The sequence below is a fragment of the Sander lucioperca genome, chromosome 7 (assembly GCF_008315115.2).
Source record: "Sander lucioperca isolate FBNREF2018 chromosome 7, SLUC_FBN_1.2, whole genome shotgun sequence".
NCBI lineage: Eukaryota > Metazoa > Chordata > Actinopteri > Perciformes > Percidae > Sander > Sander lucioperca.
In genome coordinates, this window is record NC_050179.1 from 38,863,824 (window position 1) to 38,881,461 (window position 17,638).

General features: G+C 40.3%; 1 long non-coding RNA gene across 1 annotated transcript; it reads right to left on the bottom strand.

Moving 5' to 3' along the window:
• Positions 1-336: 336 nt before the first annotated feature.
• On the bottom strand, positions 337-17,249 carry LOC116040180. Its single transcript, XR_004102601.1, has 3 exons — positions 16,577-17,249; positions 14,262-14,265; positions 337-350 (listed from the first exon to the last, which is right to left on the bottom strand). It is a non-coding gene; the product is annotated as an uncharacterized LOC116040180 (long non-coding RNA).
• Positions 17,250-17,638: the final 389 nt, after the last annotated feature.

A 17,638-nucleotide genomic window follows, 5' to 3' on the forward strand; every position in this document is an offset into this window, starting at 1 on the left:
TATTGTTTTGGCAGCAGTGGTAGTAGGGCTGCATGATTTGAAGAAAAAGGTCATATTGCGATTTACAATACTGCGATTACGATTGCGACATAATGGTATTGTGAGTTTACTTGATTATCAAGGAAAATGCAGAAAATAAGCTATTAAAACTTTTAAATGTGTATTTTTTTACTTGAACATACAAAGTTAAACAAGCATAAAAAGAAATAATTAACAAATATGTGCAATACTTTTTAAATAACTTAATGTTTTAGAAAATTACAAAATTCTTATGAAATTAATAAATGTTGTATGTCTTATAAATAATGACATTCAAGATTGGTGTAATACAATAACTCATGATTATTCATCTGTATAAGATATCATATGTGAGCTTTTTTAGGCATCTAGGGGTGTGGGGGTAACAGTAATTGGGGCCCAACTACAAAAGTGCGAGGAACCTATTGTTTTTGTATGGATTTTTCTTTCTGCGCAATCACATTTTTGGGGGCTTGATATGCTTGAAAACTCACAAGAATTGGCACACATGTCAGACCTGGCGAAAACTGCAGTGGCTAGACTCGGGTGTGGCCAGCGGGCTCCATAGAAAAGTCAGCCATCTTGGATTTTGTGTGTTAATTGTCATTTTACGAACACGTTTGAGGACTTTAGGATGTACAAAACTCTGAAAACTTTGCAGTCATGTTCACACTACTAAATACTTTGATTTGACATCGCATTTGGGCTTGGACATGGCATGGTGGCTCTATAGCGCCCCCATTTAGTTTTAGCCTTTGACCGCATTATTGGCACCCTTAATAAACTCAAAAACTCACCAAAGTTGCCGCACAAATCAGAACCTGTGAGTATTGCGAGACTGTAAAGCGATTTGGTCTATGCGCGTTATAGCGCCCCCTAAAGCATGGAAAGCCTTTATTTGAACATAGTTGATCCAATATTCATTGGGTAAATCTGCCACCCCACCCTCCATCCCCTAGTAGCAGAGGAGTGGTTTAGTTGAATATCTTAGCTAAGTCTGCCTGACTCATCGATCCTTTATCTGACTGAGGTTTGTAACAGTTAGAATCAACGGCCCCGACCATGGCTCTGAAATATCAGAAGCCTAAAGGTACGTCTTCCGACGACAGGGATTGTCCTGCTTGACAGCATTGGACTTGATGGACTTTCCAGTAGCAGTTATCAATTTCTCTTTACTGACTACTGACAAGCAAAGAAAACAGGCTACAACCGTGATGGCTGCACCTGATTGGATGAACGCTTCACTTGTGGACTTTCTGCTCCTGGATTTCAAAACAGACCAACATGCAGGCTAATTTAGAAACCTTCCCTTATTTTATGAAAATAGTTCACTAAAATGTGTTTCTGAAAACATTTTATGTGAGAAATAAGCTGCAGCTGCTGAATCGATCTTCATTTTAGATCGACAACGGTCAGTTTAAAAGATTTAAAGAAAGAGTTTTGAGAGGCGGTGAGTCGAGCTGGAGGCCCCTGAGTTGCATAAAGTAGCCTGGACTTTAACTTTCAACGCCCCGTCCTTCAAAAGACGTTGCCACTACCAGAATGCACTGTCCGGCAGCTTACATAGACAATGAACGGAAAGAGTGCAACTGACGCTGTCTGTAGACAGTTACCATAATTGTGCTGTGTATTTATAAAACCACGGCGCTGTCCGTGGTGCTGAAGCAGCAGACGGATTTGTAATTGCGACTTTTTCTCTGAGCCCCGCCCTTCTGTCATTTTCATTAAAAAACAATTGTTCTTGGGGAGATTCGCTAGTTGCATGTAAACGAAGTGAACCGGGTCAGTCCCCCTGTTAGAAATGAACAAATCTCCTGAGTAGCAGTTATATGACTAAGGGAAGAAACAGAAGGTGCTTCACAGCAAGACAGTCCTGGGTTCAATTCCTTGAGCCTAGGGACAATGGATGTAAATTAGCATTTTTTTTTAACTCCTGCATGTTTACATCTTGTGTTTTATACTGATGCTCATTAACGTACTCTGTCCCATCAAATAAATAAATAAACTTGGCTTCTTTCTTGTGAGTATGTGTTTATGTGTGTGTGTGTGTGTGTGTGTGTGTGTGTGTGTGTGTGTGTGTGTGTGTGTGTGTGTGTGTGTGTGTGTGTGTGTGTGTGCGTGTGTGTGTGTGTGTGTGTGTGTGTGTGTGTGTGTGTGCATCTGTGCTGGTTTACAGTCCAAAGACATGCAGATTAGCTTAACTGGAGTTTCTAAATTGCCCATAGATATGAACTCTCTCATGATGAACATTGGAGCCCCACAGGGCTGTATGCTCAGCCCACTCCTGTTCATGCTGTACGCCCACCCACACCAGCCCCCTCAGCTGTGATATAATCACAACATATCACGGAATGAAGTAAGCTATTACTTTTATAAAACGGTCATCAACAATCCCTAAATTAATAAATAATCATGTTCACAATAAAAAAGGCCCTGCTGGGCTTATGGAACACAGTGCAGGTAATGTTTAAGTTTTTCTTATGTAGAATAAAGGGACAACTATATTTTGTTGTGAAACCCTGTGCTCTACACTGACAAGAAATTATTCTTGAACATTTTAATATTCTGCCTATTTACATTCCTGTTAACTTATGTTCCTAAATGTATGTTCTAACATTTTGGACATCTGTTTGCTGCTACTCTCCCATTGGTGGATGTTTAATTTTATCATAAAGTTATGTTCCAGTAAAGTTACTTATTTTGTCTACTGTTAACCTTAACAGGCCATATAGCATCTCTTCTATTCATTATGTTTCTATGCTCCCAGACTGGCGCTGGAATGCTTTTATGAAACATATTTTCTTTCCCCAGTCACCTGCAACCCACAGCCGCCGGCCTCGCTTTGATCCACACACTGCTCTCTACAAATATCAAAACGATCTCTGCATTGGTCTGCGTTCTTTGCTCAATAAAGACAGAGTCTTAGGAGTAATATAGCTGAGTGTAACAAATACCTTTCTCTTTCTCCGTGGGTAACAAGGAACAGGTGAGGCTCCCGACTGTCTGAAGCCGCAGTGAGGAGAGCTCTTTATCAAATAGAACATACTTGGCTACAACTACATGTCACTCACATAATCAGACAGCTTTTAGAAACCCCTGCATTATACGTAGCACAATATGATATGGGATAACATTTGGTATATAGACTTTAAATCTAATAATTTCTCTTTAAAAACAGTGGAATGTAAGACTAGCACTGGTTTCTCTCTATGGCAGAAATCAGAGTGCACTCAGTAAGTGATTTTCATGTTGTTGTATATATGTGGTGTCTCCCCAGCGGTTTACGGTTATTTACAGTTACAGGTTGTTCATGTTGTTGACATGTAAATTCAGTTTTTAAATAATACAGGAACAATCAAATAATAAAACAATAAAATAAAACAGACTAATTCAAATAAATAATTTTCTTTACAGTGCAGAATATTGTTCATGCTGTCTAACATATGCGTCTCCTTGTGACAGAAAAGCCTTTTTTGATAAAAATACAGTGATTTTCCGAGATTAAAATACAGTTTGTAGCTTTAATTTGACATGAAATCTTGTGTATTTTGTGGCTTTTTAATGTTTAATGGAGGATATTTACACCAGTAAAAACTATTTATTTTTCTATTCACTAATTGTATCTAATTTAGGAAATGTATTTACAGTATCAAACTTAAATTAAACAGTTTAATCAATTAAATAAAATATACAGTAAATATATGTAAAATTATGATACATTTGCAGTCTTTTTATGTTGTGTATTGTTATTCACAGTTACAGGTTGTTCATGGTTGTTGTTTTTACCATAGACATTCACATTGTTTTTAATATATTTTCATGTTTTAAAACAATACAAGACAAATCTGTAAAATAAAACAGACTAATTCAAAATAAATGATAGGTTGTTGTTATTTTAAAGTGCAGAATATTGTTCATTCTGTGTAACATTTGTGTCTAATTGTGGGGTGGGATGTATCTAGTCTCAGCCTCTAAGGTTCACCAACCAAAACTTAAACTTAAATCCCGTGTTGCTGTGCCTTGTGTTTCTGGCAGCAGCTTGGTTGGATCATGGCTATGATAGGAATGGGGATAAATAGAACAGACACAAATATCTGGTACTGGGCCACTCTCACAGGGTGCTGGCAGCATCACATGTTGTTTTCTCAACTAAATTTAGAAACAATAATCAATCAGCCTTGAACCATCTGCGCTGCTCTAGAACTAGAACTTGGATGAAGCGAATGGTTTTCTAGTTATAGGATAGTCTTTCTGAGCACTGGGTCAGTGTGTCATCTGTCAGCTGCTGTTCTCTGTACAGAGGTCTGACAGGCTGCAGCCATGAGCGTGTGCCTGCTTCAATGTTGTTCTGACCCAGTTTGACCCAATTTCCCAACTTGTCAGTTTTGTGTATAAAATACTGTAGTAGTACTTCAAAGGGTAACACTTTATTGAAGGGGTGTGCATGAGACTGACATGACCCCGTCATAACTAGGGCTGGGTAATTCCGAATTGCCTCTAAAGTATTGAGTATTGAAAAATGCCTCATCATTCAATACCAAATTTCAATCCCTAAGGAGTAAATCTCATCAGGATTTCATGAAGGAGTCTTTATGAATGTTTATGACTGTTGTAATGATGTGTCATTCGCTAAATATTACAAGTAAAGCTATCTGTCTAAAACTCATTAAATCATCTCGGTATTGTATTCCCTGTCATCAAACTGGTCCTATAAAAGTTTTTATTATAATTTCCTCATGACAGCCAATGTTATATCCAACCACTTATGACAGTTTAATGTGATGTTAACACATAAAGCTAAATATTTTCTTTAAGTTTGATAATTTGCCCTGCCAGGGAGCGTGCCTATGTTCCCATAGCCCTAAGTTCCCACATTTCTAAGATTGTTTTTAAAATTAGGCCCTATGTTCCCACAGTTCTCACATTTCTAAGATTTTTTTCCAAAATTAGCCCCTATGTTTGCCTAACCCCTAACCCACCCTAACCCTAACCCTTGAAGGGAAATGTAGGAATGCAAGACCTAATTTTGAAAATGTCCTAGAAATGTGGGAACATAGGGCTGTGGGAACATAGGGCCTAATTTTCAGTGGGAAAAAATTCTTAGAAATGTGGGAACATAGGGCTGACCCCGCCTGCCATAGTCGTGCTTTGCCAGACACTCCTCCAAAGCGCGCTGGAGGAGAGTCTGGCTACTCCACACAGCATTCGGGGATGGGAAGAAAACTTGCTCTGGTTTATTGGCATTTCTTTAAACCAATCACAATGGTCTTGGGCAGTGCTAAGCGCCGGAGTAAAGCTGCGGTGCCGCTGCAAAATATGCTCGGAAGGAACTTTGGTGGAACATGTGTACGTTTAAAAGTTGTTTTTTTGTCGTGCAACAGAAAACTCCGATTGGACAGATAGTCTAGCTAGCTGTCTGGATTTACCCTGCAGAGATCTGAGGAGCAGTTAACCATAGTCCTCACAAATCCACCGGAGGTTAGAATGCCAACACAAAGAAAGAGGAAGGTAAAGGATATCCTGCCTAAATGAGTGAAATCCGGCGGATTTTCCGGCATCAACAGAGCAATCCTGGAAGTGGAATGTCAAGGATATAGACTAGGCCTGCCATGACATATTTATGACAGGTTATGTCAAGCTGTCATAACACAGACATCTCAAACAATGCTAACTTAGCATTAAAGTATCATCATTTACTGAATGACACTTGATGACAACAGTCATAAACATTTATAAAGACACCTTCATGGTCATGACAAATGTCATGTCATGGTTGTGATGGTGTCATGTCAGTCTTATGCACAGCACTTCAAATAAAGTGTTACCCTTTATAATTTTAGTAAAGTACACAAAGTAAGTATGCTGATGGACGTCAGAAACCACTGCTAGGTTTAAAATAATTTATTTGTATTATTGTGTTTTTGTATTTCCTGAGCTGTCCCACCCCATCACAGAAAGCTACAGAGTTGTAACGTGCAATGCGTGCCTGTTTGAAGAGATAGTTTCACATTGAAAAGTTGAGACAAGTTTAACTTGGCACTGAGGTGCCAGAACTGTTGATTGGAGACATGCACCTGCTGCGACCAAACCATTAAAAACAACTGAAAAAAATGCCCAGCGGTGCTTTGGAAAAGCAAAGTGCAGCAGTCACATTACTGAGTGTCATCTGTTTCACAACGCAGCCTGGAGACGAGGCAACCTGAAACACGCCTTTGAAGCCAGAAAGTTGTGTTCTCACAGTTTGCACACTTAATGGCTCCCACATTTCCCTCTTAAAACTTTTGTTTTCCCTGAACCTGAAAAGGCCCTCCTGCTGTGTCAAAGTGTGTGTGGGTTAGCTGTCAGTGTGGGTGTGCTGGTCTTGTGTGTGGGTGTGTGTGTGTAAGTGCGTGCATGCAAGGAGTAATTCATATCAGCACTATCGCCCAAATGGCACATTTTCAGGAAAACAGACAAGCAGTCTGGTTTCCAAACCATTACTGATTAGACTTTATTCATTGCATTTTGATTTCAAAACCAGCATGGAGGAATCCTTTCTGCGCCCACACAGGGAGCAACACATGGGCAGATTACAGTGAGTTGGTCTTACAAAAAGCCATTGAGAAGAAAGCTCCCAAAACTTTTTAAAGTTATTTTAAAGAATAATTCCAGTTTGATTCCAATTTCAGTCTTAATTTTTGAGTTTATCGCAGCATATGAAAAACCCTGCTGCTGTAAACACATTGGCATCACAACAAGAAAGTGGGACCGGTCAAGAAGCAGTCAAACTATCAGACTGGTTGTAAACAAGCCAACAGTTTATCCATTATGGATCAATAATCTCACTAATATTCCCTCAGTATGGACAGGACACAGGTCCAAGTGAATGTCTCGTCTATAGTCTTAATCATTATAAGAGGGGACATGAGAGACAGATTTTTTGCTCCTAAGATTGTTTCATTTGAAGGAAGTCTTAAGAGGTAAAATTATCCAATATTGCACAACAAAAAGCTCAAATTAGAAAAAGGTCAGGAAAAAGAAAGTTGTTTCGTCTTCTTCTCCTTTGCTGCAAGTCATTTCCCCTCCCCCTCTCTCCCATTTCAGGTCTTCAGCTGTCCTGTATGAATAAAGGCTTAAAATGCCCCAAAAATAATCTTTAAAATAAAAAAAAATGTCTTCTTGTTACTGTAACTGAGTCGGTTTTCTAGTCACCCCCACAAGTGGACAACAATGTGTCATTATGGACATGCGGGTGGAGATAAGAGATTGATTTTAATATTGCACAAGAAATAGGAAACAAAATGTCAATTTGTGAAACAGAAAACCGTTTTTCAAGCTGACAGCCTGGCCCCCCTCCCTCCTCCTGGGACTCTGCTGGAGTAGTCTCGCATCACCAGACCCTCCTCCACAGCGCTGTAAAGGAGGGTCTTGCTAGTCCACACAGCATTCCGGGATGGGAGGAGAACGTGCTCTGGTTTATTGGCATTTCACAATTGTCTTGGTCGGTGCTAAGCACCGGACGGAGCCACAGTGCCTTTGCAAAATATCTTCAGGAAGGAACTTGTTTTGGTGGACGTACAACAGAAAACTCAGATTGGGCAGATAGTCTAGCTAGCTGTCTGGATTTACCCTGCAGAGATCTGAGGAGCAGTTAACCATAGTCCTCACAAATCCACCGGAGGTTAGAACGCCAACACAGAGACGGAGGAAGGACTCGTGGGTATAGACTAATGTGAGGTGCACTTAATATTTTGTTATTTATTATTCTATAAAACTCATCAGAATGCAGGAAACAAAGTATCTGAATCTTAGACCCCCGCTTAAGTTTGGAAATCCTCCCTATTTTTGAGGACTCAAGGTTTGTAAAGTAACAGTGCTTTCAAACAAGAAGAAAGGTCCAATGCACTCTTCTGGCAAAAAGTTAAAAAGCCTTTATAGTAATACTAGTAATATAGGCCTACTAATTGTAAAAAAAAAAAAAAAAAAAAACAAAAACTTGACTTTTTCAATAGAATCTAGTACAGAATTTAACTAAAGCTGGGCAAGCAATCTTAGTTAACTAGGCCACCTATTCATTCCTAATAACAAGGCCAAACGCATTCCCTAGCCCCTTACCCTAACCTTAACCATCACAAGTAAATGCCTAACCTTAACCCTTAACCTAACCCTAACCATAACCTAATTCTAACCCTAATCCTAAAAGTCTTAACCCTCAAACAGACCTTTAAACTTGTGGGGTCCAGCATTTTGGCCCCACAAAGCTGTCCGGACCCCACAAGTATACTGTATTCTCGGGTTTTGGACCCCACGTATATAGTTAAACAAGAACACACACACACACACACACACACACCTTCAGACCAGCCCGAGTCCAAGCAGACAGGACGCACAGAGCAAGCGCGCACGCTGCATTCAGGAAGTAATCAGCTGTCTGCAGATGGCTCTTTGTTTGTGTCCTTGATTATTGTGAGACATGACTCATAAAAATTGCCCAATAAAAACACCCCTAAAATTCTAACCAAATAAAAGTCCATAGCAAACACACATAGGCTGCAGCATGAGTGCAGGGATGTTGCTTTGCTTCATGAAGAATATTTCAGGCTGGGCCGTACTGTCAATGGGTTACATTCAGTGAGGCTGATGATGTTGGGCTACATTTGAAGACTTTTAGACTAAACTGAGAGGTGTGAAATGACTGTTTAGTATTAGCACTTTGAAGGAAGGATGCCAGACTTCTGTAGCAGTGTCTGCTTTATACTGGTCACAACCTCAGGGCCAAAACTAAGGTTATTATAGTTTTGAATTTTCAATTAGTTCTTATTTCATTATTTTTATCTTATTATTTTATCTATTGCAGTCATAGTGTTGTTTGATCTGTGCTGTTGTGAAATGTGAGTACATTCCCAAGTTGTACTGTATATACAAATATTTAAAATACAATGCTTTACACAGTACACAGGCTGAGAGGTTGCATGTTTGTGTGGCTGTGAAGTGCACGGGACGGCTGAGAAACGTGTTTACGGTGTGCTGTGTTTAGTCTGCGTGTGGCTCGCCGTGTTTGGACTCCCATGCACCCGGGCTGATGGGTCGTTGTGCGTGTTGTCTCTGTTGTGGCTGTATTGGCAGAGTTATGGCAGATGACTAAGATGAAAAGAACTCGCCGATGCTCTGGAAAACACATCAGCGCAGAGGTGAAGTGTAGCAAGCCTTGCATGGCTGCAACACACTGCGGTACACATGGAAACTGTATCACTGAGGGATTCATATGTAATGTCAGTGGTTGAAAGTGTTTGGACTGCAGTACAGTTCGCTTGCTGTAGTGGTTGTTTTGTAACCTTCCATCCATCCGTGGATACATGCAGACCATAAGGAGAGAAAACTGACAAGGACTTGCAGGGACAAGGACGGATTTATAAAAAGAATGGTCAAAATCAAAACAACAGAGCTTGAGAATCATTCTAAAATTCTGGATCATACACTTCCCACAATGCAACTCGATAACATCTTTCATAAGACTTTTTCTTCCTGGTTATCCTAATATTTGTACTTCTACGCCACTACATTTTAGAGACAAATACTGTACTTTTTACTGCCCCACATGTGTTTGACAGCTTTAGTTATTACTTTGCAGACTAAGATTTGTTCTAACAGATCATGCAATCATGTTGTAAAATATGTTGCAATGTTGTAGATGGAACTACCCAGGATACACTGTGCTGCTTACATGAATGCATTAGGAACAACAATCCAATGGTTTAATATATATAGTAATATAACAAGGCTGAAAGTGACCGTTCTGAGTACTTTTACTTTTTTACTAAAGGGGCTGTAATATATTATACGGAAACATGCAGTGGGCTGGGATTGCCTCCACACGGCTCTCACAGACCGTTCCCCAATATGTAAAAAAACAAAGTTTTTTTCTCAGTTACATGCACTGTTTGGTCTGTTTATTAGGAATTGACTGTTTCCGATTGAAGAGACGCTGAAAGACTAATCTAGTTTTCCCACAACACAACTTTTGTAAAACCTGAACTACAACACCAAGTAGTGGGGTTGGTGGAGTCGATGAGAGACGCTGGAGCTGCTCGCTAGCATGCTGTCGCCCCGACGACCGTCGCTAGCAGGCCCGGCTTGGGAACACAAAATGACACGGTGGCTGGTCGAGTCATTCAACACAGCACAACCCCTCTTAGGTAAGCTTAAGGTCTCATTCTCATGTTAAATGCATCACGCAGGGAGAGGAGACAATATAGTTAATGATACCGGCTAGGCTAGCCTTTAGTAGCTGTGTTTCTTTGTTCTACAAGCCCAGGTTATCTTAGCCCCCGTTACATGCATTAACATGCACGCGCGGCCAACCAGCTATCAAAACAAAGAACAGAGAAACTCAGATTACACACAGAGGGAGTGTTACTTCATTCATTAGTCCACTTTGTCTTTACAGAGCAAATATTTGTTTGCTGCTATATTAATGTTCTAAATGTCGAGTGCAGCCCCTTTAAGTACCTTTCATAACTTTAATTTTTAATTTAACACCAGGCTGAAAAGCAGTGCTTTGCTGCCTTCTTTGGTTTCAAGTTTGAAGTCTGTTTCACCTCTGCCCACACCCAGCATGCACCAGTGATGGGTGTGGTCAGAAATAATCTTTTAAAGAGTTCCAAATCTCTTTTATTTTTTTTACTTTCGGTCCGTACTGCAGCTGCCCCTACAAAGTACGTACTGTTGCATGCAGTATGCATACAGTTGGGACGGACTACTTCTTCATAACATTTCGCTTTGAACTTTGACCCTCTTGCTCATATATGCTGTGCAAAGGATTGTGGGACAGAAAAGCCAGAAAAGCACTCTGGCTTGCATACTGCACAATGTGAACCGGGTGCAGTAGGACATCCTGGTATTTTTGCCATACTATGTAGTGGGACATACTAAATCTTTTTCTGGCACATTGAATAGAACGGTGGTACGGGTATTTGAACACAGTGTTGCACCTGTAACCACACCTGTACATCACTGCAACAAAGTTAGGAGTTAAACCACCGGAGGTCAGCAAGTGCAAGATTTATACAAGACAAATACAAGTTACTATTTACGAAAAGGATGCATTTATTTATTTACCTTCTCGATAAACTAACTGACATCCAATAGGTCTATATCAGTATGGTGAATGCCTCAGGAAATTGTTGCACACTAGTCTCATGTGTTAAAGGGGCCCTGTGGGAGTTGTGTGGAGTTGTGTTAACATTGAGTGTTACTCACAAAAACACTCCTTAAAGTTCTAACAAGCATGTTGAAGGCATTTCCTTCCTCATAAAAACATTTGTGTAGCGAGCCATTCAAAAGAAAGGCCACCACAGCTCCTGATTGATAGGCAGTTTGTTTCAGACATGTGCAATAGATGACCAAGTGTCCAGTGTTTTCAATCCAAAGACAATTTATTTCCTAATCAACAGAGTGCTGCCACTTTATCTCGTATTAGTCTATATCCCAATCATAGACGAACAAAATGTAATATTCATTTACCGCACGGTCAAAAAACTGTTTGCTTCTCCAGCATTAGCAACACCTGAGTTCAGTTGCATCTTGATTACGCTATAACACCTTCTTCTAATCTAATTGACAGTGAACTACTGCCCCGAGTGGCGGGAGGTTCCAAACAAACACAAACCAAAATAACAAGAACCAAAATGGCTCTTACAATACGCAAAGCTGCTTCTTCCCTGCCTTTACTGGCGCATTGCAGCATTTCTTGGCATGTTAGTCAGAGCTGGTTAATGTGGCTCGGGAAGTTTGGGGTCCCCTGCTGGAGCTGCTGCCCCTGCGACCCGACCCCGGATAAGAGGATGAAGGTGGATGGACAGATGGATGGATGGTTGGACGTATGTTTGGACGGATGGATGGTTTGGCTCGGCTCGCTTTTGTTACCTGGTATTTTTGTGTTTTCATTTCCCACTGCAGATAGTACCCCCTCAATGAAAGCGGGATTCTGAGCTGATTGTCATAGCGCCGCTGCATGAAACTGCCATGACATCACCTTCCACGCGACACAAACGCAGCGTGTTATCCCGCTGGATTCTTTAATTAGCAACCAGAGGAACGTCTGTACTTCTGTAATTGACCACGGCGCGGTTCAGCAGGCTGTCATTTCTTTTAAATCTGGGTCGAGTGAAAAAAGAAAATAGCAGGTGCTACTGATCATAGCTTGGCTATTTAAAAAATGTTGCTTTGTGCAGGGTGTCATGTGTTGCGCAAGTCTACTGACGATTCCCTCTGACCAATCAGTGGTCTGCAGGGCTTTAACTCCACCTTTTAGTATGGGCTCAGCTAATGATTACAGGCTATATATATTACAGACCTATGTATAACCACCGGCTATTACTGGCTACTGGGGGATATGACGTCCACTGTCATGCACTACCTCAAGAAAGTGTTGTTTTACTGAAATTAATGGAATCCAAAGGAAAAATGGTTGATTTGTAGTGAGTGTAGATGACAAAAAAAAAGGTACGGCACTTGTTAAAACCCTCTGAGGCGACATCACCTTTTATGTCATATATAGAGAGCCGAAATCACGCCCTTCTACTTCCGGTCAATGGGACCTATCTTTCGAAAAAAATTTGAACGGGAGTCAATGGAGAGATAATAATTATTTTTTGGTCCGGTTCAAATTGTGCCATGCATTTCACAAATGATGTGTGTAAATTTAAAAGATAATTTTACGATTTGACGTAAAGAAGTTGAACAGCATTAGGTTTTGTGTGAGATCGTTTAGTGAACTACATGTAGTACAATGTGGTGACGTCAGGTAAGCGACTTGGACTTGTAGTCCGTCTAATTACGTATTTTCCCATAGCATTTTACTTAACTATCTTGCAACAAACTGACTTTCTTGACATGAAAATCATTTTTTATTTTGAAAAACATCATATGTGTAATCCAAGGCACAAGTCAATCGGGACCAGAAAATAGTTTGCTTTTCGCCATTGACCACCGTTCATTTTTTTTTTTCGAAGATAGGTCCCATGGAGGTCAAACGGAAGGGGCTGGACTTCGGCTCTCTATTCAATATCTCCAAATCTATACAGTGCAGAGATTTACTTTTTTGTTTAGAAGCAGAGAAACGAGGTCCTCCATGTGATTGTGGTCCATCCAGGAGTTTTGTAATCCAGCCTGGAATTACAGTGTATTTGTACAATAAATCCATAATTATGAATCCATTAATTATTTTCTGTTTATGTAGCATGAAGGCTAACATCTTGGCCTTTCCAAAGAGATCTTCTGTGTGATCTTAACCCTTCCAGAAGTTTAGTAATCCGGCCTGGAACTGCAGTGACTTTTCGGAGACTTTGCACAAAAGTTTGGTTCAGTATAGAGTTTAGATTCTCGGCCCAAGCCTGAGTCCGACCCGAGCCCGATACACGTTATTTTCCGCCACTATCCTCGGGCCGGACCCTTGATCAAGCATTTTTTTTTTTTTTTTTATCCATTACCTATTTAGCCTAATTGGGTGGGGAGAAAGCTATGCCATAATCAGAAATATTATAAATATGTATATATAAGCTATATAAAAGTAACAAATGTGTACAAAATTTAGGCTGCAGTTACAAAATGCAGCACTTCATGTGCGGAGTCTCCTCCTCTCGCACGCATCACACCGGGCCTGCTGTGCTGTATAGTGTATCTTAAGTGCAACATGGAGCTTGAAGATGTAAAGAAAAAAAGAAAAACAGGAGAATTACCTTTGAGCAAGTGTGGAGGAAAGTCGGAGGTATGGAAGCAGTTTAAACAAGTCGTGGGCAGTGACAACAATATGTTGTTCATCATTGTTTCTTTTTTTTACGTTTCTTCATTCAGATCCACTTGCGATCCGTTCCATTCTGAATAAACAAACAGCAGTTTACAGGCTTCGTCCTTGTTGTATTATTCTAAACAGATTTCTGCAGTTCAAACAACTCTGAATTGTAGTTGAGAACGTCAGTTATAACGGCCCACGTATTAAAAAAGTGTTGGGTTTAAATCGGGCTCGGGCTCATAATTACAGTTAATGTGTCGGGCCGGGCCGGGCTCGTACACAACGTGCTCGGGTAGGTTCGGGCTTGATTTTTTGGGGCGATCTAAGCTCTAGTTCAGTACCCACGGCCATCTTGACTCCCAGAATGTTGTCAGGTGAGTGTGTCGACCAATCAGAGTCTTCCTTACTATCTTCTTCTTTGGTGTTTTCATCCACAATGTTGGAGATGCTGCCACTTTCCTGACTGTTGTACTTGGCTGCCAAATATACTAAACGTGGAACGAATGAGCCAAAATAATGATATAACAGCGTAAATGTAATAAATAATTCATAGATTCTCAGAGCAGAGCTGCGGGTCATTCAGGTAGTCCTAGAGTGTGATCTGGCCTCCTGATGTTCAACTAACTTTTTGGATAAAAGCGTCTTGACTTTTCTGTTGAAGAATCAAAATAGTTTTTTATGTTTGTTAGTTACAGTGTTTATTACATACATATCCTGACAGCCCAGGCTGTCCTGAAAAGAATGACGTCTATAATTTGATTGTGCATCACAGGGTTGAGATTACACAAAGGTTTATACACAAGGAAACCAGGCGAACCAAAGATTTGAAAAAATGGCTCAGATCTTAGAGCATTTGGAATCCAACTAGGAACATTGTTAATCGACAGCGGGTATTGGAACAATCACTGAGGTAAGTTTGGAAAAGAAACACCTCTCCTGCCAGCCCTTCTGCAGGAACTAGTGTTTAACACGCATGGGAACTTTACTAGCGGGCAGTTTGCCATCTGATTAATAACAACGGCTTAGAAAACCACAGCAATTAAATATTTTACTTTTTACAGTAGCCAAGTGGAATTTGTTGTGTGTCCCCGAGGCGAAGATGGAGCGGTGAGAAATGTGAAGTGCAGATCGAAGAGCTGGCTCTCTGAGGGAGCCAAAGTGAACTGCTGGCTACATCTGGCAGCTCTGATCACTGAAGACTCTCTTCATGTGGAATTAAACAGAAGATTAGGCAACATTGATTATCTCTGTTAGAAACCGTGCACTACATAGTGTGGTCTAGAGCTGAAGATCTTTGCCCGAACCTGACGGGTTCTGTCTTAATTTCTATCATTTAACACGGGCTCGGGCCGGGCTGGGACTTGCGCTCCGGGTTGCGTGGTAAATGAGCGGTCAGGTGATGCGCTTCGATTAGCGTGTATATGGATGCTGAGGAGGTGAAACGGAGGCTGGCCTCTGGAGGACTTATTTTATTTCTTTGTTCCAACTTCCAAGTGGCCTATAGCCTACGTTAGTCATGAATAAATGATGTTAAAAAATTTATAAATGACTCATTCTTGACAAAAGGCAAAAGAGCTGCGTGCGTGCGCATATTTGAATAATGTCAGGCTGTAAACTGGTTCGGGCTTTTAAGAAGCTGTCAATCAAAATGTACTTGACGGGCTCAGACCGAATTCTGTCGGGCTCGGGCCTTTTCGGGCCAAACTTTTAAGGTGTGGTCGCCATTTTGTAGTGGTGTTCGAATTCTCAGCAGTTAATTTCATTCACTATATAGACCACTACGAAATACCCAAAATGCACAGCTAATTTGCGTGTACATACGGGGCACGTTCAATCTCAAAATGGTGTGCACCGTTTCGCTACGGTTTCCATGTTGAACGACGTTTCCTCAGAACGGTGTGAGTCTTGTTTTCTCTGGTTTGGTGGGGGTGTCTCTCGTTTATTGGCTGGGTCACAGGTGATACCCAATCAGCAGAGACGTGTCTGTAAACTCGGGATAAAAAGGCAGAGCGTTTGCACACACAACGGGGTGTTCAACGCACCCCCTTTTCAGTTTAAAAAAACCTTGTTGCTACGTTTTGTCGGGGCTGAACATTGGCGTGGTGTACTCGACATTTTACTCCCGTATACCACAATGCAACGCGGTCGTGTTGGAGAAGAAGCAGAAGGCCCCGTGGAAACTGAAAAGGAAAAATGGAGCGGGCTTTAGTTTCTAAATAGTGGAAATGTAACATGCAACATATATAATATACAACCTTTACTCTGCTCCTGAGTCCTCGGTTTGTTTCAGGGACGTATTAGAAGTCTTTTTGTTTGGGTTTGTTTACATGATGCCTCCGTCACACAAATAACCGGCTCATCTACTGACATAATGTTTTCAGAGAGTGTTCGACTTCTGGTTTGGTTTTTCCCAATATAGTTCACTATTTAACAAACACCATAGAGGGAATAGTGAGTGAGTGAATGAGGGAACGGTTTCCAACACAGCTTTTGACTCAAACACCAGCAAAGATCAATTTCTTTTTTTTATTATTATTTATTCTCTGCAAGTAAAAATATCTTTTTAAAGTGCATTCGTACAATGTTGAGTTGGCACACGCAAGGTGTCTTCTCTGGTCATTCCCTTGACATTCTGCACATCAGTTACTGCTGAACACAATCTGTCAGGCTCGCTTCCAGGACCTTCAAGCTCACTTTGGAATTATTGACATCAGAAACTCTAAATTAAATTACAGTATTAAAAAAAAAAAATCATCCAATTTTGAAAATACTTCACGGACATATTACGACATCATCAGAGCTCTAGTCAATCTTACAGAAGGCTAGAGAAGCCTTACATTTGATTTCCAATGATCGCTGCATCATTTTTTGTGATCTCAGGATAACCCCAATGGTTTCTCCTAATCATTAGTGAACAATGCATGAGAGCGCACTATGTGAATTATCTCTAAATACCAGACAAAAGGCAGTGATTACCTAACCTAATGATTTGAAGATGGTTGGGGTTATGTCGACATCATGAAATAATTATTTTGTGATGACGAGAAAACAAAATGAGTCAGTGATCATGAGAAAATAAGACTAAAGTATGGAAGCTGAGAGCGGCCTGATTTTTTTTCAAACAATGTTTTATAATACCGAGTTAGGTTTTCTGTCTGAATATAACGTGAGAAATATCTCATAATGGGGAAATAGAAACCAAAGGGTCTTTTTTTGATAACTGAAATAAATATCCCCTTCTTCTCAAAGTAACAGAATAAAGAGGTAAAGGAATAAATGTTAGATTTTCATGAGAAAACAAAAAGGGTTTAAATCATCACATATCTAGTTCTGGATTCAAGGGGATACAGACTTTTTGATTACAATTTACTTGAAGGTATCTACATAAGAGTGACATGACACTGTCATGAACGTGTCATAAACATAAACAAGTCATAACTGTTTATGACATAACGCTTCTTTTAATAAGTGTCATTCAGTTTTTGTCATGACAAGTTATGGTTATGGTTAGGGTTCATGTGTCATGACAGTGTCATGTCACTCTTATGTAGATAGCTTCAAGTAAAGTGTTACCGACTTTTTCTCCAGTTATTGGAATCACAACCTTGTTACCGAGATACCGGGATTGAACATCAAATTGTCATGACAAAAAATGAACGACAACACAGCCGCTCTCTGCATCCATACCGCTGCTCTTGTAAACAAATGGAAAGGGTCCCTGCATTTCTAAAACCAGATATTTTTCAAAAACTGTTGAGGATTTTCTTTTAACAAAAAATAAGCATCAGTTATGGCATGACATCAACATTAAAGAAATGGAAAATTAACACAAAGTTTGCAGGCCCAATA